Source organism: Saccostrea echinata, unplaced genomic scaffold (assembly GCF_033153115.1).
Source record: "Saccostrea echinata isolate AGI-Se365-2 ecotype Australia unplaced genomic scaffold, CSIRO_AGI_Sech_v1 ptg000009l, whole genome shotgun sequence".
NCBI lineage: Eukaryota > Metazoa > Mollusca > Bivalvia > Ostreida > Ostreidae > Saccostrea > Saccostrea echinata.
In genome coordinates, this window is record NW_026889758.1 from 51,871,025 (window position 1) to 51,898,025 (window position 27,001).

General features: G+C 35.1%; 3 long non-coding RNA genes across 3 annotated transcripts; all 3 read left to right on the forward strand.

The window, feature by feature from the left end:
• The first annotated feature begins 2,106 nt into the window (after positions 1–2,106).
• On the forward strand, positions 2,107–5,192 carry LOC133183929 (uncharacterized). The gene is made up of 4 exons (XR_009720780.1): positions 2,107–2,208; positions 2,388–2,495; positions 2,676–2,743; positions 5,102–5,192. It is a non-coding gene; the product is annotated as an uncharacterized LOC133183929 (long non-coding RNA).
• A 630-nt stretch (positions 5,193–5,822) lies between these two features.
• On the forward strand, positions 5,823–7,417 carry LOC133183930 (uncharacterized). The gene is made up of 5 exons (XR_009720781.1): positions 5,823–5,895; positions 6,058–6,153; positions 6,435–6,881; positions 7,000–7,091; positions 7,281–7,417. It is a non-coding gene; the product is annotated as an uncharacterized LOC133183930 (long non-coding RNA).
• Positions 7,418–8,100: 683 nt separating this feature from the next.
• LOC133183931 (uncharacterized) lies at positions 8,101–9,125 on the forward strand. The gene is made up of 4 exons (XR_009720782.1): positions 8,101–8,315; positions 8,424–8,529; positions 8,629–8,731; positions 9,037–9,125. It is a non-coding gene; the product is annotated as an uncharacterized LOC133183931 (long non-coding RNA).
• The last annotated feature ends 17,876 nt before the right edge of the window (positions 9,126–27,001 follow it).

Here is a 27,001-nt window from a genome sequence, read left to right on the forward strand (position 1 = left end):
TTTATATGGATCATCTGCACACATAGTTCTAAATGCATATATGTATGTCCATCTGCCACAACCCTCGCCTCGCCTCATCTCACCTCAGCCTGCTAGATGTACAGTAAGTGGTATTTTGCCTTCTGGTGATTGCCAATTTAAGGACCCTCTCTACACTTCACAATATTTTCAGGGTACTTTTGTGTATTTTGACTGAATCTCATTTGACATAAAATATAGAATAAATAGTTATCTGCATTGTATATCATAATTTAAAATAAATCTTGAGTATTCTAAACAGTATATTAGACCAAGATAGAGTAAACTTCATTAGCATGTTTTTCTCCATTTGAGTAAGCAAAAGCGATTTCTCTTTTTCATTACTTCATTGTCTTTGAAGATTTTTCCTGGATAAAAAAGATGCGCTTCCTATATTAAAGATTAATTAGTTAATTTTAAGATCCTCCTTTATGCTATGTAAATTTATCAGAGTCCAAAAAACATTTTTCATCAGTGTATAGGGGGTCCTTAATATTTGTATATATGTTTTCAAAAAAAAAAAAAAACAAAAAAAAAAAAACAAAAAACAAAAAAAAAAACAAAAAAAAAAACAAAAAACAAAAAAAACAAAAAATAAAAAAAAAAAATACAAAAAAAAATACAAAAAAAAAAAAAAAAAAAAATACAAAAAAAAAACAAAACAAAAAAATACAAAAAAAAAAAAAATATATATAAAAAAAGAATATGTATATAGAGAGAGCTTGTGCATTAGTAAGGTGTTGGTTGTCTGTCTGTGTAAGCAGTTTTTGAAAATATTACTTCCCCTTTCAATGAATTTTTTTCATTAGGAAGACATCATTTTGATTATTTTCAATTTTAAAGTTGCTAATAAACATCTTAACTATTCTAACATTTGTTCAATCAGTATTCCTTAGAAATTTGTAATCATCAGACTGTGCATAGAGGTTGGTCTTTATAAACAGACTTGTGACTATGTTAGGGCAAATTACATGTCCCTGATCTTTCTGCCAAATTTCACAAAAATTGTCATGAATCAACATATTAGAAATCCTTCATTTGATCATCTCCAAAATTCATGGCATAAGACAAGATATTACACAAGAATCGTAAACATTTATTATTTCAAGCATGGGGTAGTGTGTGGGGGTGGGGGGGGGGGGGGGGGGGATGGGGGCACATCTAACATTTCTTACTTAGTATTTTGTCAGGTTATGAGTCAAAATCTAGTCCAACAGCAGCTGATGGATGGATGTTTCACTTTATTAAGTGCCCAACCTGTAAAATAATGAGATTTACTACTTTATTTTGTGTAAGTATATGAAAGTATTTCAATGTTAGGCCATTCCAAGTTTTTTCTCTGTTTAGCGTCCACCCATCATTCAAAAACCTATCTACCTATTCGCAAAAAACACACAAGTCAATAAATTAAACACAGACTTTATAGTCATAATAATGACATCATTCAAAGAAGTTGAGTTCAATTATATATTTTTCTCATAGAAATATCTATTCTTTAGCAAAATCAAGGTATTAAATGCTTAAAATATATCTAATATGACATATCGAAGATAGATCACTAGAGAAAATGACAGAATTCAAAGATTTCGACCAGAATAATCACTTTCAGGACTCCTGATTCTGTTTGTTTTTTCTGATACTGGGTGTCAAAACCAAGGCGCACGCGGATGCTAAACATAGAAAAAACTTGGAATGGCCTTATCTAAGAAAACAGTTTAAACAATTGTCCTGAATTGCATAGATCTCTTACACCAACCCTATAGTTACTTGAATATCACTCTTCTCTTCCAGACTGCAAATTGACGGAAAAAGGGGAGGTTGCTGCCTAGTGGACATGTTTAATATGCAAGCACTTGGCAAGTACATTTAAAAACTTCATTTTACAATATGTGTACTGAAAAATACTGATAAAGGTTAAGATTTCTACCCTTTACACTGTCACTCTTCATGCTATTCAAATTAAGTGGACAAGTTTTTGGAGCTATTAAAGTTAATTTGGACCAGAAAATTTGTGGTGTACATCTATGAATCACAACTGATCTTAACTTGTTTCCACTTTGACCTCTGGACTTTTAATTGATAGGATGTAGAGCAGAATACTGGCCTACCAGATGTAGCAGGACATGGAGCCACTTGGTAGCCAGGGAGTCTGGGAAAGGTTGAGCTGTTTTAAGAACAAAGGTTTATGAGGTGAGTTATTTATTTCTTGTGCATATTTCTTGTGTAACTTTATAGCAATTTGTAATTTTCTCCCATTCTTTTATGTATTTCATACTTATTGTCTTTGGGATTTATACATTGAAAGGTATTTTATCTGAAAATTTTCTTCCATTGTTTCTGAACTGTACTAATCTTGTGTCATTTGACAGGGACACAGAGGAGGGACTGACTGATGGCAGCTAGCCATCCATACATTGCAGAGAAGAGCTGATCGCCAGAGCATCGACTAGATCAACAAGCCAAAACTGGCCAAAGTGGTAAAAAACATTATTGATTGAATGCATTCTTACCTAAGTGACAAATGTTCTACTCATTTCTCCTGAGAGACATATAACTTTCTCATTTAGTGAAGTCAAGTTACGTCAGTTTTGTTAACGTTTATACATTCAGTGTTTACATGCAAAGGTTTAAACTTGTCTGGATCTGGTGTTTTTAAGCAGACCATCATGCTTTAACCTGAGGGAGCCAAGAGTAAGAATGGACTAAGCCAGTTATAAAATAGAGGGTAAGACAGAAACTCTTCTTTTTCACTCTGTGTGTGTTTAATTTTTTTAAAATTAATTTGATGAATACTTGATAACTTTTTAGCTCACCTCGACGAAGTCGAGATGAGCTTATGCTATACCCCCGGCGTCGGCGTCGGTGTCGGCGTCGGCGTCGGCGTTAGCGTCGGCGTCCCAGGTTAAAGTTTTAGGAGCAAGTCCCATTCCCAAGTAACTATAAGCCCTACCTGGACCAAACTTGCATGGATGATGCATCTAGGGATGGACACTACCACACTTGCTTCGGATGCTGGATCTGACCTAGATTTTCCAGATGAGTGACCAGGTTAAAGTTTTAGGAGCAGGTCCATTCCCAAGTAACTATAAGCCCTACCTGGACCAAACTTGCATGGATGATGCATCTAAGGATGGACACTACCACACTAGCTTCGGATGCTGGATCTGACCTAGATTTTCCAGATGAGTGACCAGGTTAAAGTTTTAGGAGCAGGTCCATTCCCAAGTAACTATAAGCCCTACCTGGACCAAACTTGCATGGATGATGCATCTAGGGATGGACACTACCACACTTGCTTCGGATGCTGGATCTGACCTAGATTTTCCAGATGAGTGACCAGGTTAAAGTTTTAGGAGCAGGTCCATTCCCAAGTAACTATAAGCCCTACCTGGACCAAACTTGCATGGATGATGCATCTAGGGATGGACACTACCACACTAGCTTCAGATGCTGGATCTGACCTAGATTTTCCAGATGAGTGACCAGGTTAAAGTTTTAGGAGCAGGTCCATTCCCAAGTAACTATAAGCCCTACCTGGACCAAACTTGCATGGATGATGCATCTAGGGATGGACACTACCACACTTGCTTCGGATGCTGGATCTGACCTAGATTTTCCAGATGAGTGACCAGGTTAAAGTTTTAGGAGCAGGTCCATTCCCAAGTAACTATAAGCCCTACCTGGACCAAACTTGCATGGATGATGCATCTAAGGATGGACACTACCACACTAGCTTCGGATGCTGGATCTGACCTAGATTTTCCAGATGAGTGACCAGGTTAAAGTTTTAGGAGCAGGTCCATTCCCAAGTAACTATAAGCCCTACCTGGACCAAACTTGCATGGATGATGCATCTAGGGATGGACACTACCACACTTGCTTCGGATGCTGGATCTGACCTAGATTTTCCAGATGAGTGACCAGGTTAAAGTTTTAGGAGCAGGTCCATTCCCAAGTAACTATAAGCCCTACCTGGACCAAACTTGCATGGATGATGCATCTAAGGATGGACACTACCACACTTGCATCTGATGCTGGATCTAACCTAGATTTTCCGGATGAGTGACCAGGTTAAAGTTTTAGGAGCAGGTCCATTCCCAAGTAACTATAAGCCCTACCTGGACCAAATTTGCATGGATGATGCATCTAGGGATGGACATGGCCACACTTACTTCGGATGCTGGATCTTATGTAGATTTTCCAGATGTGTACCAGGTTAAAGTTTTAGGAGCAGGTCCATTCCCAAGTAACTATAAGCCCTACCTGGACCAAACTTGCATGGATGATGCATCTAGGGATGGACACTACCACACTTGCTTCGGATGCTGGATCTGACCTAGATTTTCTGGATGAGTGACCAGGTTAAAGTTTTAGGAGCAGGTCCATTCCAAAGTAACTATAAGCCCTACCCAGACCAAACTTGCATGGATGATGCATCCAGGGATGGACACTACCACACTTGCTTCGGATGCTGGATCTGACCTAGATTTTTACACATGTGAGACCAGGTTTAGATTTAGGAGTAGTCTCGTTCCCAAGTAACTATAAGCCCTACCTGGACCAAACTTTCATGGATGATGCATCTAGGGATGTACACTAACCAACCTGCTTCGAATGCTGGATCTGACCTAGATTTTCCACATGAGTGAATTTTAGCCATATTTTAACCAAATTAGCATGGATGATGTATCTAGGGATGGATACTTCCAGACTTGCCTTGGATTCTGAATCTGACGTACATTTTCCAGATGAGTGACCAGGGTAATTTTTTGGAGTAGCTATATAATATTATGGCCTGTTATGATTAAACTTGCATAGATGGTGCATCTAAGGATGAAAACTTCCAGACTTGCTTTGGATGTTGGAACTGACCAAAATTTTCTTGATTACTAAACAGGTCAAAAGTTTTTTGAGCAGATCTATAATTAAATCAAACTTGCATGGATATTGATCTTAGGATGTATCCTAACTAGAAAAAAAATATGATGTGAAATTTGCCTTACATGTAGATAACATTCGTCGAGGTGAGCTTCGTAATCTTTGATTACCTATGTTTTCATCTCTGGCTATTCTTTGTTTACAGGTAAATGGTAAGACTGGTCTTATCCCCCAGTTTTAGATAAGCCTAAGAAGGATGTTGATAGGACGGACATACTCTGGCCAATCTTATATCTGGCAGGGTAAAATACATTGTTTTTTCCTTAATTGCTAAATCTGTGTACAATTCAATCGTACTTTTATCCACTGGAAACATCTTGACCTCTTGCTTTTGCATTTTAGCAGAAGGAGGCAAATGGATTACCTCTACCCAACAGGGAAGAAGAGTTTCCCCAATCAACTGAAGCTAACTTTGCAAGATGTGGTAAGAATCATACTTTTCTTCTTGCACATTTTGCTGTTTTAAACATTATGTAGAGTGGGTCCCACTTAACCTCTTGACTTTCAGTTGGCAGGGAGTACATAGTGCAGCAGCTTGGACCATCAAGAGCTACAGGAGAAGAAGGACATGGACATGGAACCACTCAGCTGCCAGGGAGCCTAGAAAAAGAGAGAAAAAAAGACACGAGGTGAGCTGTTTTGTTACTATGCATAATTTTCCTCTCTACCCCTTCTAAATGTATTAACCTATGTGCATTTGTTTCTGTATAGTTGTTTATTTCCCTTTCTCTCATAATTTTGTATTTGTCATGTATTTTTGAAATGTTATTAATAGGAATTTTCATTTAAATTGTCTTCCATTGTTTTAAAACTGTACAAATCTTGTGTCAGTTTCAAATTTTGAAACAGGAACAGAAGAGCCGGATTGACAGAATAGCCAGCCAATCAGATGATTTCCAGGATATCAATTAAGCTAATAGACCACCATTGGCCAAAGTGGTAAGAAACAACTGACATTTCTTGCACTTTTGTTTCCTATTCTTAGTTGATCTAAGTAAGGCATTAACTCAACATTTGGACTTTCTGTATGTGTTGTTCCTTTTCCAGATGTACGTTTGTCACATATTTCATATTTGACCTCTTCACTCTCTATTATCATAGGCAAGCTTTGATCCCACTGTGGAGAACAACTCAATTATTCATCAGGAAGAGTTCAGCTATAGCAAGGATCAACTGCAGATAACCATGGAAGAAAGGGTAAGGTATTAATTCTCTTCTTTGTACAGTAAAACACTTATAATGAGGTGTAAGAGAAGAGCAATTTTGCCTTTTATAGATATAATTTGTTATATCCATTATGTTTATGATATATTTTAAAACCACATGGAATTAAATTCATTTAATTCCTACAAGTGTTTGCTACAAGTGTGTTTTACTGTACTGACCTACTTTTTGAGATATGTAAGTCATGCTTGCTTCTTCTTACACACTTTCTTTGATCATGACTTGTTCTTATACTTTGACTTTATGACTTTTAGTTAACAGAATAAAGAGCAGTAGAGCCCATCAGAAGCAAGAGACAAAGTTAATTACTACTTGGAGCCTAGTAGTCTTGTAAAGGTTTGGTTTTTGTCTTAAAAACCAGTCATAAGGTGAGCTTTTTTTGTTTTATTTGCATATATTTCTGTTTCCCTCTCCCTGCCCTTTCTAACCATTACTAACCTGCACTTTCCTTTTACAATTGTTTGTGTCCTTTCCCCAGAAATGTATTTGTTATTTTTTTTTTTGTGATTTATAAATTGATATATATTATCATCTGTCATTGTTTCTGAAATGTACTAATTTTGTGTCAGTTTCTACCTTCAAAAGGTTCTCAGAAGAGGAATGGACAGCTAGTTGCCGACTACAAATCAAAGTTGAGACCATTGCGAGGATCCAGGATACTGGGTATCCACCAAGCCTACAGGTCATTACTGGCCAAAATGGTAAATAAAAAAAGCAAGCAACAGTTATTGCACTTTCGGATTTTTTTTTTCTTTTCCCACATGATCCAAGTATGGGAATAATGAATCTTGTTAACCTCTTCACCCTTTTTGTTGACAGAATAATGGTAAGGGAAGCCTTGATCCTATGGTGGAGAAATAATTCCATTGACTCATCAACAGAAATCAACTACAGCCAGCCATGGAAGAAAAGTAAGAAACAAACTTTCTTCCTAATTGTACTGACAACATTTCTTGTACATCTGTACAACTTACTATGATGAGGAGTCCTTTAATTTTGATGCAATATCTTTATCTTACAGAAAATGTTTAACCCCTATCTTAAGATCAAAAGTGGTTGAGCATATGTACTAATTTCTTACTCGTAAATTTGATTTGAAGGTGAGGAAGCAGCATATCCGGTTGACCACCATAACGTAAGCTGGCTTTACGAGCAATGAGTCCGGTTAATTAGAAATAGTGCATCACCTGCCAGCAAGAGTACATAAAGCTAGAATTAACTGCTGCCAACCCAGCAGTTGAAGGTAAATAATACTGTAAACTATAATTTGGGTCAAAATTTGTGATTCGTCAATGTATTATCATTCAGCAAAAGTTAATTTTTTGGACTGAGGGATCATTCTACGTATATTCATAATTCAAAAAAATAGGTGATTAATAAAGAAAGATGAAACTTGCAGATATTTTTCGCATGTAAAAGAAATTTGAATCATTCTCTTTAAATCTTTGTTATGTTCCTTCCATTAGAAAAAGTCTCTGTTCATTAACTTCTCGTTTTTTCTTCTGAGCAGAAAGGGGTTGGGGGTTGGCTTGCCTTGACTCATCAGTAAAGAAGAATCTTCTCATAACTGAGGCCAGCTTAACATGATGTGGTAAGATTCTTGCTTTTCTTCTTGCTCACAAACTTTATTTTTTAACTTGTATTAATGAATACAAATGTATAAGACCTAAACTTGGTCATACTTCCTGACTTACAGTAGACAGATTGATTGTTGAGCAGCAGCAAGAGAACGTAGAACTAACTGGAGTCTGGAAAAGGTTTGGTTTTTGTATTAAAAACCTGACACGAGGTGAGCTTTTTTTTTACTTTTACATATTTCTGTATCATGTCTTGCCTACCCCATCTAACATTACTAACCTTTGTGCACTTTCCCTTTATCATTGTTTGTGTCCCTTTCCTTAATATGTATTTGTCATTTTTTTTTTTTCAATTTATGCATTTATAAGCTTTCATCTTCTGTCATTTTTCATCAGTTGTTTTGGAAATGTACTAATCTTTTGTCAGTTTCTATATTTGACAGGTCTCCATGGAGGGATGAACAGATGGTGGACAGACACTAGCTGAAGAGGAGACCAATGCGAGGATCCAGGATACAGGGTATCTACCAGACCTACAGGCCATCATTGGCCAAAAAGGTATTTTTTAAAAAAAGCATGTTATTGTACTTTTGGATTTTTGGTTTTCTATAATTCTTACTTGATCCAAGTATAGAAATAATTGACCTATTGACTCTGTATTTACAGAATCATGGTTATCAAGTTCTATCCCACCTTGGAGTAGCAACCCCCATTATTCATCAAGAGGAATGTAGAGAGGAAGGATCAGCTGCTGCCAATCATAGAAGAATGGGTAAGATACAAACTCTCTTCTCTTTATTGACCCCCATTGCTCTTCCCTACTTGATGTAGATTGAAACATCTTTTGATCTTAAATCTATTAATCTTATAGATTCAGTGACAGACAGTCCCCTATCTGCAGAATAGGAAGAGTGCATCACCGGCCTACAGGTACAGAGAGCCTGAAATGACTGCGACCAGCCCTGCAGATGACAGTAAGCCCTTGCTCTCTGTCAATTTAAATATCTCTTTTTCACTTGATGAAGACTTTGTATCTTTATTAAATGAACTCTACCCATTCTTAATTATTAGGCAGTGTGTTGACAAGCCTTCACCAAATTTTCAAGTCCAGCTTCCTGTGTTTAATTAGAGGAGTTTAAGACTAATGATTGACTGTTGCTTAACCTAGAAATAAGACACAAGCTCTACTCCTTTCAATCTGAGAGTTTCCAAAACTTGCTTATTTGATGAACTCGGAATTCTTTTTATTTGTTGACATATACATATTTTGTGTTAACAGGCAGATGGTTAAGTGACCTGAATTCCATGTTCAAGAGCATACAGACTGTCATACAATAACCAGAGGTTAAGGATAGATAGGTGCCTAACCTAAAAGTAAGGCTATAACACAAACTCTTCTCTTTTTACTCTGTGAGACTTTTTTTCTCTTTGCCATTTGATGAAGTCCAAGTACTTTTTTGTTTTTGACCTAAATTTATTTATATTGACAGAGCTCCATCCTAAGTCTTAGGAGAGCCTGATAGATGGATGAAGAGTCTGGACAGGAGGACCTGACTACAGCTAGCCCTTCAGGTAAAGGTAAGATTCAGGGGTTTCATCTCTCTCTCTCTCTCTCTCAGCTAGCCCTTCAGGTAAAGGTAAGATTCAGGGGTTTCATCTTTCTCTATCTCTCTCTCTCTCTAACAACCTATCCTTAGAAAAGTCATGATATTAATTTGACTTTCTGTTTTTCTGTCTAAGCAGGAGGATCCCCTTGAGTCAATGCAGCCAGTGAAGAGGAATCTCCCCAATCAAATGAAGTTGACCTCACAAGATTCAGTAAGTTTCTAGTTTTTTTCTAGTTTTTTTTTCTTTTTCTTTTTTTTCCAAAAGATGAAGGGGAGATGCATTTTATTTATAGTTGTTTGCTATGTTAAATTTCTAAAGGTGCCATTGAACAATTTGATATGTTGTGTAGGATTTTCCAGCTACTGTATTATAAATTTCAATTGCATCTGAGTTGATAAATCAGAAAAATCTAAAACGTTTAAGTTCAAAGTAGAATTTAACAACTGTGCAGTTTAAATGTTTCAGTACCTATTATCACAAGCATTTTGGTTTACAAAACTACAAGTTACAATGTTTAAAGGTACCAATAATATTAATTTGATATTTTGTAGTGAAGACAAATGTCTGGTGATGTGGACTTTCAGTAAAGAATACAGCAAGGAAGGACATGGTGTAAGATTCGGAAGATAGGACATTACATCATGAACTGACTATTACATATGTATGTGTGTGTGTGTTTTTGTTGATGTTGTTGTTGTTATGTTGTTTTTGTTCTGGATAAGGTCATTGTAAATTCTGTTGTCACAAACCTAGCTGATAACAGTGTGTTAGTCCTGCTTCATATTCTGTTATTATGATTGCTATATGATATCATAGTTTTTTTGATCTGTCTGTCTCATCATCTCTATGGTAGCTATTCTTGGTTCAGAGCAGTCACAGCAAGACGTAGAAATTTTAAACATTCATACTGAAATTAAAGCCTTTGAGGTACCCTTTAGGTAGGTCACAATGACTTGCCTCATTAAGGACAAATTAATACCAATATCTATGACATTTAGAGTGTCTTTATCCCCCCATTGAATGTTTGATAATCTCAAATGTTCTGCTGCATTTAAGAGAATTTCATTTGGGATAAAGCTAAGTGTTTAATGGTATTTTTGTTAACATAAGTGGTAGGCATTTCTAAATTCTGGTGCTTATACAAGTAGCGTTTTGTATCCTTGATAAAAGTGTGCCTGGTCTGATTAACCTTCAGATTTGAACACGTATAATGTTCATGGTGTGGACATGCACATTCGGTGCTTATATGCAGATTTGTATCTGCATTTATGTCCTGATTTGATATATATTACTTCTGTTGGGACAACTCTTATTCTTTTCCGCTGGCTTTGACTGCCATATTCTGATGTTTGTTAAACATTTCCATCATATTTCTTACTTGCCTTTTGCCAGTTTCCACTATGGAAATTATGATTGTGCAACAGGATTTGAAATTTTGCCAGTAAGGTGACTTGTTTATGCACTAAAATTTTCCTGGATGCTAAAACGGTGTGTGCCTATTTTGGAATTAGACTGTGTTCTTGAAAATTTATAGCTAGCATAAATAAGCTGCCTTTCTGGCATGGTTTCTGCATTCCCATTTATACTGTTAAGATTGAGGGGCATGACATTTACCCCTTAAGTAGGTCACATTGACCTTATTTTAACATAAGCTGAACTTGCTTTTTCTTGCTTTTACAGTTTTGATTATAGCATTTACACTGTGATGCCGAAAGTTAAGGTCACAGTGACCTAAAGAAAAGTATCTTAAAAGCTTCTCCAATTTGATATGTTATTGGGATAACTTAACCTTAGTATGTTAATCAAGTAACCTTGATATGTTAAGTCAGGAAACTTAATCATGGTATGTAAATCAGATAACTTCACTTAACCTTGGTATGTTAAACAGGTTTCACTTAACCTTGACATTTTAATCAGGCTTAGAATGTCTATTGATGTGTGTAGGATGCTGAAGGATGATATTGCACTATATATCTATTTAAATCGGATGACTTTCCTCATTTTAGAATTATATAACCTTGCTTATTTCCTTTCCCATTTTGGATTGTATCATTTCCATTGTAAGAACCTTTCACTTAAAGCAACTTAATTTATAGATCATAATTTAGTGCTGGTACAGATACCATTTCATATTCCTGATGAAAATATGTTGATCTGGGTAATGGCCTAAGTGAACATCTATAATGTTCATATTTGGTGTTTGTGCTTATCTTGTGCTTATAAGCAAGCTATTTGGAATTCTGTCTTGAAAGTATGCCCCGATTGGGTTCTACTTCTGATAGGATAGTTCTTTATTTGCTCTGGCTTTGTGCTATATTATTAAGTTTGTGGAGTTTGTTAAACAGAGCATTTCCATTAGATCTCATGATTGCCAGTTTCCACTATGAAAACTGTGAATATGGGAGAGTTTAAAACTTGTGCCAGGGAGGTGACATATTTATGCACTGAAATTTTCTTGGATGCTAAAACGGTGTGTGCCTATATTTTTGTGGATTCGATTGTGTTCTTGAAAATTTTTAGTTAGTAAATATGCTGCCTTTCAGTCATATGGTTTCTGACTCCCCGTTAATTATACTGACTTAAAATTGAAGCACTTAATGGAACACAGCTCTATGTAGGTCACAGTGACCCACATTATTTGGAATTGGCTAAATTGTGCTGTTTTCTTTCCCATTGTGGATTATATCATTTTCCCTGTAAGTTAGTGCATTGAATCTTGTCTTTTGAAGCATTTTTCAGGAAAGTGTGTGTAAAAAAAACCTTATTTATAGATCACAATGACCTGTGTATTATATCATTGAAAATTGATAATCATGACATGAAGTCCTTAGGAGATTCTACTGGATATAATTGACTTTGTCACTTGATGTTTAGGACATTGTGATTTCCAGCCTAATTGTAGGTCACTATGACCTCCAAAAATATACATATATATGATGCACATCACTGGAAGTTGGATTACACCAAAGATCATCATCACACTAAAACTATATTTTAAGAATCTGTATCCACCAGTAGTGTAGTGGTAAGCAGACTCATTTCTGACCAGTGCTACCCAATCAGGGGATAGAGAAGGGTGGTACATGGGGGACCTTCAGATGGGTTTGTCTGGACCATGGGTTCTCTGTAGGTATAACTCTAGCTTCCTCCCACATTCAACACCAGCTTGTTTCTTCATCTATCAGTTTAAAATATCAAGTACTTGTTTAGTGTTTGATGTGTCCACTTACTCACTGTGAGTGGAATTTCATTTTCTTGGTTATTCATTGTATTTGAGAAGGGTTAAGAGTTTGATTATAGTAGTTCTATGATTATATGATGGGCATTTCAAATTTTATGCACTTCGTTGCTAATACAGACACCGTTAATTGTGTATTTACTGATGGAAGTTTACCTGATATGGGTACCTATCCCATCTTAATATCTCATATGTTCATCTTTGCTGTCAACATGCACAACTGGTGATTATATGTTCACTGTAATTTTCAATCCCAATTTTTGAAACTTAATGTCCCTATTCATAAATCCATTTGTTAGCTAGGATATCAGTTTTTATTGCTCTGGCTTTGTGCTATATTCTATTGTTTGTTAATCACAGCAATTACCCATCAGATTTCTTAATTGCCAGTTTCCATCATGGAAATTTGAGTGTGCAAAAGAATTTAAAACTTGTGCCAGGGAGGTGACATATTTATGCACTGAAATTTTCTTGAATGCTAAAACGGTGTGTGCCTATTTTGGAATTTGATTGTGTTCTTGAAAATTTTTAGTTAGTATAAATATGATGCCTTTCTGTCATGGGTTATGGCTCCCCATTCATCGATTAAAATTGAGGGGCTTATACATTCCTTAAGTAGGTCACCATGACCTTGTAATAAAATTGGCCAACGTTAATGTTGCTCTTTGCTTTGATCATTTACACTGTGAGCTAGGCCTTAGATATTTGACCTAGTGACTAGATGCATCTTTGGGGACCATGCAAAGGTCACAGTGACCTCTTGAAATGAATGCCTCATAATTGGTATTAATTCTGTTTAAAGACATCTCTATTAATTTGAAAGTTGAAATGAAGAATATACAATGGTTTTCTCCACTGTTTTTCTTAAATTTTGATATGTTTCTATACACCTCCCATCATTTAAATAGATGTAGAATATTTAAGAAGCATTTTTCACTCCTTATTAAGGTCAATATGACCTACCTTATTTCCCAAGAATTCAATTATAACCTTGCTGTAACTGTATAATATAGGAAACTTAAAATTGCATAAGTAATATTTTTTATGTTATTTTGTGTTACACATTGTAATTGACTAGTTGCATTGTTCCTGTGTTTTCGCAGCCTTATCTGTTTTGCATGCATATTATAATGGAAAAGGTTTCCAGAGCTTTTTCTTTCATAAAAAACTTATAAGTTTTATCTCTGGTTTTAACCCTGGCCATTATAATATGCTCTCAAAAATACATGTTTTTGTTAACCTTGCATTTGTCACAGACTTTTTTTTTACACCAAGGATATGATATTTATCAATAGTTTAACTGGGTGGCAAAGCTAGGAAGTGTAGTTATAACTCTGTGAATTTGTACAAGACATCTATGGTTGTCTTTGCTCTGTTTGTGTGATATTGATGTACATGTGGAATTATTTTATTTAACAGTTTATTATATTGTATGTATTAAAGCTTAAATTAGTATGTGGATGCTGCACATTGTTTTACTTTGCTTCACGTATTGGCAGGTATGAATACATCTTAAATACAATAGATGTACATGCAGTTGTTGAGAAAGGATTTAGATAATTTAAGGTATGATGAGTGATACCTAATTTTAGTTATCTTGCACACATTTTGCAATACTCGAACGTATCTGGTCAATACAGAACTTGTTTCTTGCTGAAGTAATTATGGCTAATTTTAAAAGTGTATTATACACAGCTTATCAAGAGGTATGCAAGCTAAACTTGCATGCAAAAATTATACTGCACCTTTGGGTATTTGGTGCTTGGCTTAAATGCTCTATTATTACAATTAATGCTAGCTTTAGAAGAGTAAGAAATGTCTTGTAAATGGTATCTGTGAACCAAACTTGATTTACTGATATGTATCATTGGGTGCATGCGTGTCATATTCTACATACATTTATTCTTCAGCGACTGTTTAAGGGTGAAATGGCTCAATTACAGGTGATAACCAACAAAGCTACACTCTTTGATTCATCTGTGGATTCTTAGACTGATGCTTAAATATTGATTCAGTGAATGAAACCTTTATGATCAGAGTCTCTGGTAATTGATATTTTCATTGTTTTCATTGCAACCAAACTTGCACAATTCGTACATTTGAGAAGGATTTGCTTTAGTGCAGGAGATAAAACTTGTTATATAGGTCCATATAAACCATTAAGATAAAAGTGTATTAATTCAGAATGTAGTTAATCTGATGCTGTCAAACTTGAATTATGTAATGTGATAAATAATTTGAATACTATATGAAGTGTAGAATATAAATATATAAAAAATGTTGTTCAATTTAATAAATTCTTCATTTATGATCTAATTGTTTCTTTATTTGTGAAAAATATGATGAAGCAAAAATTAAACTGCGTAAATTGCAGTGTATTTTTGTTGTCTTGAAATTGCACTGCTGGGGGCCGTTTTACAAAAGAACTTAGGACTAAGACCAAAATTTAATTCTGCTTATTACTTTGTATTTAACATTAATTTTGAAAATGGTTTTACTCCTTTTAAAACAAGAATTTAGAAGGATATTTCTTTATTTTATCAATTTCAAAGAGAATGATTAATTTTGCAAAATTTTACAATCGACTTAAGTTTTTGGACTTAGTCGTAAGTTTTGTAAAATGCCTCCAGAAGTGCTAGAAAGCTAATACTATATAAGGAGGCTTCCATAGAATGAGAAATGCATGAAGTGCATATTTTTATTCAATGGAGTGGGGGGGGGGGGTATGCTTTACTGTTGACATCCCAGGTTTTTGAAGAATATTTTAAAGGAAATGTGCATTATATTGATTAAATGAGAGTTGCATGGATAAGGCATCTAGTATGTTTTACTCTGCCAGTCAGCTTTCAGATGCTGAATGATCAGTGGTTATTTTCCAGAAGTGACCCAAGTTTTTTTTTTGGGGGGGGGGGGGAGGGGGGGGTGTCTCTCTCCCAAGAAACGAAGCCATATGTGACTATCTTGCATGGATAATGCATCTAGGGTTGCACACTACCAGATGCTTTGGATCCTGGATCTGACATAAGTTTTGCAAGTAATTGAGCAGGTTTAAGGTTTTAGCTCACCTTAACAAAGGTGGGGGGGGGGGGGGGCAATTGTAATATTCTTGGTGTTGGCTTCCCAGGTCAAAGTTTTTGGAGCAGATTTCTTTTGAAGTATTTCTATGCCCTATGTTTATCAGAGATGCATAATAAATGCTTCCAGTATTTTTAGCTCACCTGAGCGGAAGGCTCAAGTGAGCTTTTCTGATCACTTTTTGTCCGGCGTCCGTTTGTCTGTCTGTAAACTTTTAACATTTTCGACTTCTTCTTAAGAACCACTGGGCCAATTTCAACCAAACTTGCCACAAAGTATCCTTGGGTGAAGGGAATTCCAAGTTTGTTCCACACCTTCTTTCAAGGGGAGATAATAAAAAATTAGTGAAAAATTAATAGCATCTTTTAAAAATCTTCTTCTAAAGAACCACAGGGCCAGGAAAGATGAAACTCATGTGGAAGCATCCTCAGGTAGTGTAGATTCAAGTTTGTTCAAATCATGATCGACCCCCGGGGGTAGGGCAGGGCCACAATGGAGGATCAAAGTTTTACATAGAAATATATAGGAAAAATCTTGAAAAATCTTCTCAAGAACAGCAAAGCCATGATGAGTCATATTTATATCGAAGCATCCTCAGGTAGTGTAGATTCAAATTTGTTCAAATCATGACCCCCGGGGGTAGGGCGGGGCCACAATGGAGGATCAAAGTTTTACTTGGAAATATAAAGGAAAAATCTTTAAAAATCTTCTCAAGAACAGCAAAGCCATGATGAGTCATATTTATATGGAAGCATCTTCACATAGTGTAGATTCAAGTTTGTTCAAATCATGACCCTGGGGGTAGGGCGGGGCCACAATGGAATATCAAAGTTTTACATAGAAATATATAGGAAAAATCTTTAACAAGAGGTCCATGGGCCACATCGCTTACCTGAGCACATTGGCTAGGCAAAAGCACAAATCAGTTCAGTATTGAAAAGATTACCTGGGGTGTGGGGGGGGGGGGGGTTGAATTTTAAACTACCTGATGATGCTTCCATGTCAATATAACAAATGGCTTTATTTTACTTGAGAAGATTTTTAAAAAAAATTTCCCATATATTCCTTTGTAAAAATTTGATCCTCCATTGTGGCTCCTCCCTATCCCAGGGGTCATCATTTGAACTTGAATCTACACTACCTGAGGATGCTTCCATATCAATATGACTAAACATAGCTTTCCTCTTCTTGAGAAGAAATATTTTTTCTATATGTTCTTATGTAAAACTTTCGATCCCCCAATGGGCCCCATCCAACCCCTGGGGGTCATCATTTGAACAAAATTGAATCTACACTACCTGAGGATGCTTCCATATCAAAATGACTAATCATGGTTTGCAGTTCTTCAGAAGAAGATATTTTCCTATATATTTCTATTTAAGACTTTGATCCTCCATTGTGGCCCCATCCTACCCACAGGGGTCATGATTTGAACAAAATAGAATCTACACTACCTGAGGATGCTTCCACGTAAATATGATCAATCAGGGCTTTGCTGTTCCTGAGAAGAAGATTTTTAAAATTTTTCCTATACATTTCTATGTAAAACTTTGATCCTCCATTGTGGCCCCACCCTACCCCCGGGGGTCATGATTTGAATAAATTTTAGTCTACACTAACTGTGGATGTTTCCATATAAATATGAACAATCTGGGCTTTGCTGTTCCTGAGAAGAAGATTTTTCCTATATATTTCTATGTACAACTTTGATAGTCCATTGCGGCCCTGCCCCACCCACGGTGGTCATGATTTGAACAAATTTGAATCTACACTACCTGAGGACACTTCCATATAAATATGACTCATCATGACTTTGTTGTTCTTGAGAAGAAGATTTTTAAAGATTTTTCCTATATATATATTTGTATATAAAACTTTGATCCTCCATTGTGGCCCCGCCCTACTCCCGGGGGTCATAATTTGAACAAACTTGAATCTACACTACCTGAGGATGCTTCCATATAAATATGACTCATCATGACTATGTTGTTCTTGAGAAGAAGATTTTTAAAGATTTTTCCTATATATTTCTATGTAAAACTTTGATCCTCCATTACAAACTTGAATCTACACTACCTGAAGATGCTTCCATATAAATATGACTCATCATGACTTTGCTGTTCTTGAGAAGAAGATTTTTAAAGATTTTTCCTATATATTTCTATGTAAAACTTTGATCCTCCATTGTGGCCCCGCCCTACCCCCGGTGGTCATGATTTGAACAAATTTGATTCTACACTACCTGAGGATGCTTCCATATAAATATGACTCATCATGACTTTGCTGTTCTTGAGAAGAAGATTTTTAAATATTTTCCTATATATTTCTATGTAAAACTTTGATCCTCCATTGTGGCCCCGCCCTACCCCCCCTGGTGGTCATGATTTGAACAAATTTGATTCTACACTACCTGAGGATGCTTCCATATAAATATGACTCATCATGACTTTGCTGTTCTTGAGAAGAAGATTTTTAAAGATTTTTCCTATATATTTCTATGTAAAACTTTAATCCTCCATTGTGGCCCCGCCCTACCCCCGGGGGTCATGATTTGAACAAACTTGAATGTACACTACCTGAGGATTCTTCCACATGAGTTTCATCTTTCCTGGCCCTATGGTTCTTGAGAAGAAGATTTTTAAATGTTGCCATTATTTTTTCACTAATTCCTAATTATCTCCCCTTGAAAGAGGGCATGGCCCTTCATTTGAACAAACTTGAATCCCCTTTACCCAAGGATACTTTGTGGCAAGTTTGGTTGAAATTGGCCTAGTGGTTCTTGAGAAGAAGTCGAAAATGTGAAAAGGTTACAGACAGACAGACAGACGGACAGACAGACGGACGGCCAGAAGGAAATATCAAAGTTTTACATAGAAATATATAGGGAAAATCTTTAAAAATCTTCTTCTAAGGAGCAGCAAAGACAAGATTGGTCATATTTATATGGGAGCATCCTCAGTTAGTGTAGACTAAAATTTATTCAAACCATGACCCCCGGGGGTAGGGTGGGGCCACAATGGAGGATCAAAGTTTTACATAGAAATATATAGGAAAAATCTTTAAAAATATTCTTCTCAAGAACAGCAAAGTCATGATGAGTCATATTTATATGGAAGCATCCTCAGGTAGTGTAGATTCAAATTTGTTCAAATCATGACCACCGGGGGTAGGGCGGGGCCACAATGGAGGATCAAAGTTTTACATAGAAATATATAGGAAAATTTCTTCTGATGAAGAACTGCAAAGCCATGATTAGTCATTTTGATATGGAAGCATCCTCAGGTAGTGTGGATTCAAGTTTGTTCAAATGATGACGCCTGGGATAGGGAGAAGCCACAATGGGAGATCAAATTTTTACAAAGGAATATATGGGAAAATGTTGTTAAAATCTTCTCAAGTACAACAAAGCCATTTGTTATGTTGACATGGAAGCATCATAAGGTGGTTTAAAATACAACCCCCCCCCCACCCTCCTCCCCCACCCCACCCCCAGTAATCTTTTCAATACTGAACCGATTTGTGCTTTTGCTTAGCCAATGTGCTCGGGTGAGCGATGTGGCCCATGGGCCTCTTGTTTTATGGTACCAGTCAAGGTTTCAGATGCTGAAATTCCAGCTAAAGAGGGACTCGATTAGTGTTTTTGAAGCAGGTCGCATTTCCAAGTAACTATAAGCCCTGTATGGCCCAAGCTTGCCTTGATGATATTGCTAAGGATGCACATTATCAGATGTCTATCAACTTGCTTTGGATACTAGATTCTGACCTATATTTTTCAGATGAGTGACCAAGTTCAAGTTTTTGGAGCAGGTTCATTCTTAAGTAACAAAGTCCTATGTTGACCCCACTTGCATGAATGATACATTTAAGAATGCACACTACTGGACTTGCTTGAGATGCTGGACTGATCTACATTTTCAAATTAAAGTATTTTGAGCGGGTGTATTATAAAGTTACTATAAGCTCAATGTTGACCAAACTCGGGTTAAAGTTTGTGGACAGAACAATTCCAGTGTAACCTCAAGTCCCATCTATACCACACTTGCGTGGATGAGGCATTGATGGATGAACACTCCCAAACTTGCTTCAGATGCTGGATTAAAGCTACATTTTCTGGATGAGTGACTAGTTTAAAGCTAATAGAACAAGTCCATTCCCTAGTCGCTGCAAGCCCTATTATACCAAAATTGCACAAATGTTGCATCAAGGGATGCACACAACTAGGTTATTATTTTAGGGTGGGAATTTGGCCTACATAAAGATGACATTTGTTGAGGTGAGCTTTGTAATGTTTGGAGCAAATCCATCCCTTAGTAACTATAAGCTGTATAATGACTAAATTACATGGGTATGCATTTAGGAATGCACACTACTAGACATGCATCTGATTCTGAATTTGAATTGCATTGTCTAGGTTCTGGGTTGTCGAACAGATTAAAGTTTAGAGCAGGTCCATTCCCAAGTAAGTAGGAACACTGCATGGACCAAACTTACATGTATGATGCATCATATTGCCACACATTTACCAGTCATGGATGCATGTTTTGACATATTTTCAGGATGAATGAGCACATCAACTTTTTGCAGCAGGTACATTCCCAAGTAACTAGAACCTCTTCATGAGCAATACTTGTTTGCATGATGCATCTATGGATGCACTATACAAGAAATTTTCAGCTTAAGAATTTGGATCTGACATACAATATTCTGGATGATTGAGTGGCCACATTAAATTATAGCTTCAGGTAGTTTCTAAAGTAACTATACTGAAACGCAAAAGAAACGCAACAAGCAGTAATCTACAAATATTTGAACCTTTTAACTAATGATTTTCAAAACTGATTACAGTTGAGTTAAATTCGATTTAAAAACATCAGAGATTTGATAACAATGTTAAATGATTATCTTTTAACTTTAGAAAGAAACACAAGACTGTTAAAACACCCCCCTTCTCATCCATTCAATTATAGCGTGGAAGACTGCCATGCACAACAATTGCAGCTTGATTTCCACGATGCAATAGGTTCATCAATCTCTAGATCTGAGCGAAAAAAAATATTCTTTGCCATTTTTAAATGTCCGTTTTTCAGATGACGAAGTCGAATTTTCTCTAACCTAGCGCAGTATAGTAACACTTGGACTTCCGGTCCACGGACTATCATTCATGGTAATAATACGTATGAGCCTGTTGAGGAGTGTTATCGTGCATTTTTGCATCTGCAATTCTCCATCACCTTTGTTTTCAGATTTTCCAGCTAGAGCATTTGAAATGCATACTTAAGTCATTTTCGGGAAGCCTTGGCATCTCTTCCGGAAACGAAAGAAGAATTTATTTTGCGGAATATTGCAGCATTATTTATGATAAACAGATACAAACCCTTAAAACTCCATATTTTTGTCAAATGTTTTGTTAAACATGCAATTTTTGATTTCTGTTAAGCGGGTTCAAACTTAACTTCCGGTTATGGCATGAAAATCATTCAACCGTTAAATTATCGATACTTACAAAGTTGAAGATATCCGTACTTTTTAGATACAAATTTATATCCTTTATATAATTTTCCCCTCTAAAATAGGATGTTGCGTTTCTTTTGCGTTTCAGTATATATAAGTCCTATCTGGACCAAACTGATCTGGACCTAGATGTTGCATCTAATAATGAATATTTACTACCAGACTGAAGTGCTGAATCTTGCTGAGTTTCCATATGAGTGATCATATGTTAAATTTTAAGATCATCTGAGTTACTCGGGTGACCTATTGCTATCTTTTTACCCATTGTGTGTTGATGTTCAGTCGTCAGTTAACATCTAAACCTTTCAGCTTCTTCTCTGGAACCACTGAATCAATTTCAACCAAATTTGGTGTAGAACACTTTGAGCTTTAAACTTGCTGCAATTTTATAATAATACGAATTGAAGAATTCTTTCAAATACTTTCAAAATACATTTACTTTTTCGTGACAGAAAGTAAAAAAAAAGTATTCCTATGATTATTCCAAGTACAATGCTAATGAAGAAAGGCTAAAATAGATTTAAGTTCCTCAAGATTCAAAACCTGAATCTGTCATTTCATATTGCAACCCATCAATTGCTCAAAAACACGTAGCAATTTTTTTTTTAGCTCACCTCGACGAAGTCGAGATGAGCTAATGCTATACCCCTGGCGTAGGCGTCACCTATAAGTTTTACAAGTTTTAAAGACTTTTCCCCATAAAAAACATATCTTTGAATTTTCCCTAAGTTATTTTTAGTAACTCAAGTCAATATCGTAAAATATAATGTTGCACGTGATAGCAAACAAACCAATCACATTTATTGAATTACAAAGTAAAAATGATGTTTTATTTTATTTCATGTTGTCTTACATTTTTTTTAAAGCAAAACATATTTACATGTCTTTAATCTGAAAAAGAATAATTCAGTCTATCATGATAATTCAATTTATGAGAAATAAGAACATACTTGTTATAATATCTGTGAATGATTAAAAATAAATAAATAAATAAATAAATAGTTTTATAAAATATTAAAGCATAATAGTATGTACTTTAATAAACTATAGTTAGAAACAGTAAACTATAGTTAACTGTGGAATTTTTTTCAAGTGATTTCATGAAAATTAAAATCGAAATTTTAGTTTCAAAGAGAAGGAAATACAATGTATTTGTACAGTTAACAGATTAAATGAGATATATTAACATTGTAATAAATATTGACATTGTTTTGCGATTTCCTGTTGATAAAATTCTTTGTTTGTGGGCAACATGATTGGAACATATTTTTCATGGATTCATATAGATTTGTAAATCTTAAATAATTTAAGCTAATATAATGTTCATAGTATATTCATACAATTATAATTTACCACAGCTTAAAGTATCACATAAGAAGAAAAAAAAAGAAGAAAATGATACGTATGACAATTACAAAACTGTATTTTCATTTTCAAGATTTTGCCACTGGAAATAAGGTTTTGTATCAATGAATTTATTTTCTCATTTAAGTGATATTTCAATTTTCATATTTTTAGACTGGAAGTGTATTTAATTTGTCTGATTAATGTGATTGTTCTTGAGACTTCACTAAGATTTTATCAAAGGAATATAAAAAAAAAATGATTTTCAGTAAATCATATTCTTTCTTTTCCTTTAACAAGATCTTAATGAATTCCTAAGAACAATTACATTAATCAGGCAAATTACATATTTTTCACACAGGACGTAAATTAATTATGTATTCTAACCTCCATAACAAGGTATGATATATTTCATTCTAAAATGTCCGTTGAATAAAATTTTAACATTTGGGAAATTATTAGGCATCACTGATTTTATGGATCTTAAAAAGGAAGAGGCGATTAAAATTTATTTAAAAATAAAACATTGCATGATTGTCTAATTGGCCGAACATGTGTGCCTTTAAAATGACCATAAAAATTATCTTAAGGAAATAATTTGACAAATTCTGACATACTTTATATATTGTTTCCACAAAAATAAACATCATTAAATAATCTGAAAAAAACTCAAGTAGAAAATTCTAAGACAAACATAAAAATAAAAATTATGCCTAACAAATTATCCAAAAGATCTAGATAAAAAACCTAAAATTTCCTTGTAACCTTGTTAGATATACAATTACATAAATTTATTTCATGAAAATAAGCAATTCATAAAAGAGTTTTTCTCCAATAACCATTCGCCCAATTTTTCTTCCTCCTTTGATTATGATGTCAAATATGTTTATAATGCATGGATTTTGATGAAAAGTTAATAATTTTTTTCAAGAGGGCATTGATGAACAACTGTAGAAAAATTCTTACGCTGTGTACATTTTGAAATCTTAGCATCAGTATTTAAAGATCAAAATAAAGATGTCGATTCTTCATTCATTACAGTTTTACATGTACGTGAATCTTCTACTTTGGATGTTACATTGTTTTTATGAATTATAAGGAAAAATGAAAACTTAAAAAAAAATCCTTGCAGACACCCTTTTATGTAAATAATGTTTTAAGTATGTACAGCAATTCTGGGGAGAGAACAGAACAGACCGATAAACCTGTGGAACGTTTTCTCCTCGGAAACACAGAGATGCCCCTTAAAAGTCTAATCTTAATTCAGTTACTTTCATTTTTTTCATTCGTTCTTCTGTACCCTTCGTGAATTGTAACACATTTTGTGGTTACTCATTATCTGTCAATATTGTCAAAATTATGCAAACTATATGTAGATATGGTAAAACCTCAATTTTTATATATTAAGTGCTTAAATAATTTATTAGCTTCAGTTCATATTGCTCTTTTATTGCCGGCACTTTTGGAACATTCTTGACCTTCAAGAGGTCACATCCGGTTTCATAGCCGAATAAATAATAATGTAAGCGAAGTAGGCAATATTCCTTCTTATTAGTGACAGTATGCAAAGAGAGGGGAATTACAACTTATAAGACTTATAAGGAATATAACTTGTACGAATAGCTGTCATAATGCAACTTTATATTACAGAGGTATGTATTGAACATAAAAAAATTACAAAATTTCTAAAATTAATACTCAGTTTATTTTTGCAATTTAAAGGTCACTTATAACTACATGTACTTTAGGAAAAATTATTTTCAAGATGATTGATATCAATTCTAAAATTCATAATTTTAAAGGAAAAGTTTATTAAAATTGGTATCGTCACATAATCTAGTATAGAATTTTTTTTACCTATAATAATTTTTTAAAATTTCCAAATCAATATCATTTTGTAATACATTGTAAATACTAAAATTGCATAAAAATTAATGCATGAAATAAAATTTGTGACGCTTTGGATTTTCATTACATATAAATAACAATTTTCATTTTCATTTATACGTTGGTTTGATGCATCCCACTGAACTCAAAGACACTATAAAGTCTGCCACATTTGTTTTATATTGTGGTATTTATTAGACTGAAAATGATTTTATATTGTGGTATTTATTAGACTGAAAATGATGGCAAATTTACAACTTTCCTTTATAATAAACGGAATGACACAAACTTTTCCTTCGTCAATGTCCCTTATTTATGTAGCAATATACCAACTTCTTCATATCATGTGTATGTCTCTCAACTGATTCAATAAGCAAGAGCTAAAGCGATGCAGTCTACAAACAAGTTGGTGTTCAAACAAGTTAATGTTCACTGGGGTATCAAATCTCGTTAGAAATCAACTTTTCGCTAATTCTATGGTTGTTCGAATGAACTTGTTTGCAAATTGAATTTGTCCTTTGGACAATTGGTTATTTGGAAATTTGTTAGGCCATTGTTTTTATGCTGATTTGTATACAGATAACTCCGTTTACTTAATAAAGACAAGAGGGTGTGACAAGTCACTAAGGAATGCTCACACTTTCTTTGTCACCTGATCACACCTCTCGTGATACCAGAGCCCCGTGATTGCCCTGATTTCGATATTGTTCTATTAGAATTTCAGCTTGATCATTGTTTGTTATATTCAAATTCCGTAGACATTTCTAATTTATGACATTTTTGCACCATGAGCATATATGCATGATCAAAAATAATTATCACAATTGCTGATGAATTTAAATAATTTCATAGGAAAAGATTGATTGATTGTTTGTTTAACGTCCATCTAAAGAATTTTTCACTCTTATGGAGGTGCCACCACTTGCCGGTGGAGGGCTACAAATTTTGACCTATACTCGGCACTCAGGGCCATTGAGCAGTGAGGGATCTTTTTCGTGCCAGCACCTACTGCGACACGGGACCTCTGTTTATACTGTCTCATCCAAAGGACCGGTCTCCACGTCCCGCAGTGGGATTCGAACCCGCGACGTAAGGATCAACTCCTTACTCCGCGACTCTAGAGCAGAAGCTCTAACCACTGCGCCACACGACTCATAGGAAAAATTTGTTTGTTTGTTTGTGCATTGTTTAAAGTCCCTTTCGAGAATTTTTCACTCATATGGAGACGCCACCACTTGCCGGTGGAGAGCTGTAAATTTTGACCTATACTCGGCACTCAGGGCCATTGAGCAGTGAGGGATCTTTTTCGTGCCAGTACCTACTGCGACACGGGACCTCGGTTTATACGGTCTTATCCGAAGGACCGGTCTCCACGTCCCACAGTGGGATTCGAACCCGCGACGTAAGGATCAACTCCTTACTCCGCGACTCTAGAGCGAACGCTCTAACCACTGCACCACGCGGGCGACCATAGGTAAATTATTAATAATCATCTCTTGTTTTAAAACAGGATTATTCTAGTGGAACTAGTAGCAATTTGCAAACACATTTATGTTTTAATACTGCAATAGTTTATCGATTCATATAACGAACAGTCAAGTATAGTAAGTTTTTTTTTACGTAGTAAGAAAATTAAATAAAACAAATTGAAAAAGGGGTAAGGAAAACCCTCTTAATCAGGGAATATTCTCATGCAGATTTATCATATATTTCTCTTTCTCCGACAGATTCAGAAAACTTCTGTTGTCATCCTTTTACTATTAGCTGTTGTAAGGGATGTTTCTTGTGCGCCACAACGTGCCAATGTACAACAATTGAAGACGTGTATAAACATTCCACTTTCTGCTTTAGATAATTGCAGAAAAAGCTGTGACTCGAGAGCAGCAGTTTTGGACAAATTCAAATGTGAATTAGCATGTTTTATGAAATTTTACGAAGAAATACAAAAGTGTTCTGCAATGGAATGAGAGAAACCATCGTAGATAAGAGGCTACAGGAATACATTGAAATCCAGACTGCAAATAAAGTCTTCGTCATTGATTCAGTAATTTGGTGGAGCCGATACTGGAGCCGTATTTGAAGAGTACACGAGCATGTTTCGAATGACAAGAGCTTTGAAATCGAGTCAAGCTGTCGTTGACACGACGTGAGAATTCATTTTCTGTCCTCCCATATATATACAACAAACATCGGAAATACTAATGAAGGTCTTCATGTTTATCTTATGAACACCTGTTCTTAACAGTTCATCGTAAATGGAAATAATATTATAGTGCATAAAATTTGCACTAATAAACTTTCGCTTGAACATAAAATTGTATAAGTAATCAATATCCAATGCACTAAAGGAAAGTAAATTAAAATGTTACTTAATTGCTCTGAATTCAACTCCAATAAATCCTGACTAGTATTTAGGAATTTAGCATGCCCAATCATTCTACTTGTTTCAAATTAAATAGAAGAATGTATGTTTCAATACCTCGTATTTCGCGACTAATTCTTATCTATGTGCAATACCTTTCCAGTCTTACCAATTGTTTATTTAAGAAATAATAATAATAATAATGTTGCCACCAAGTGC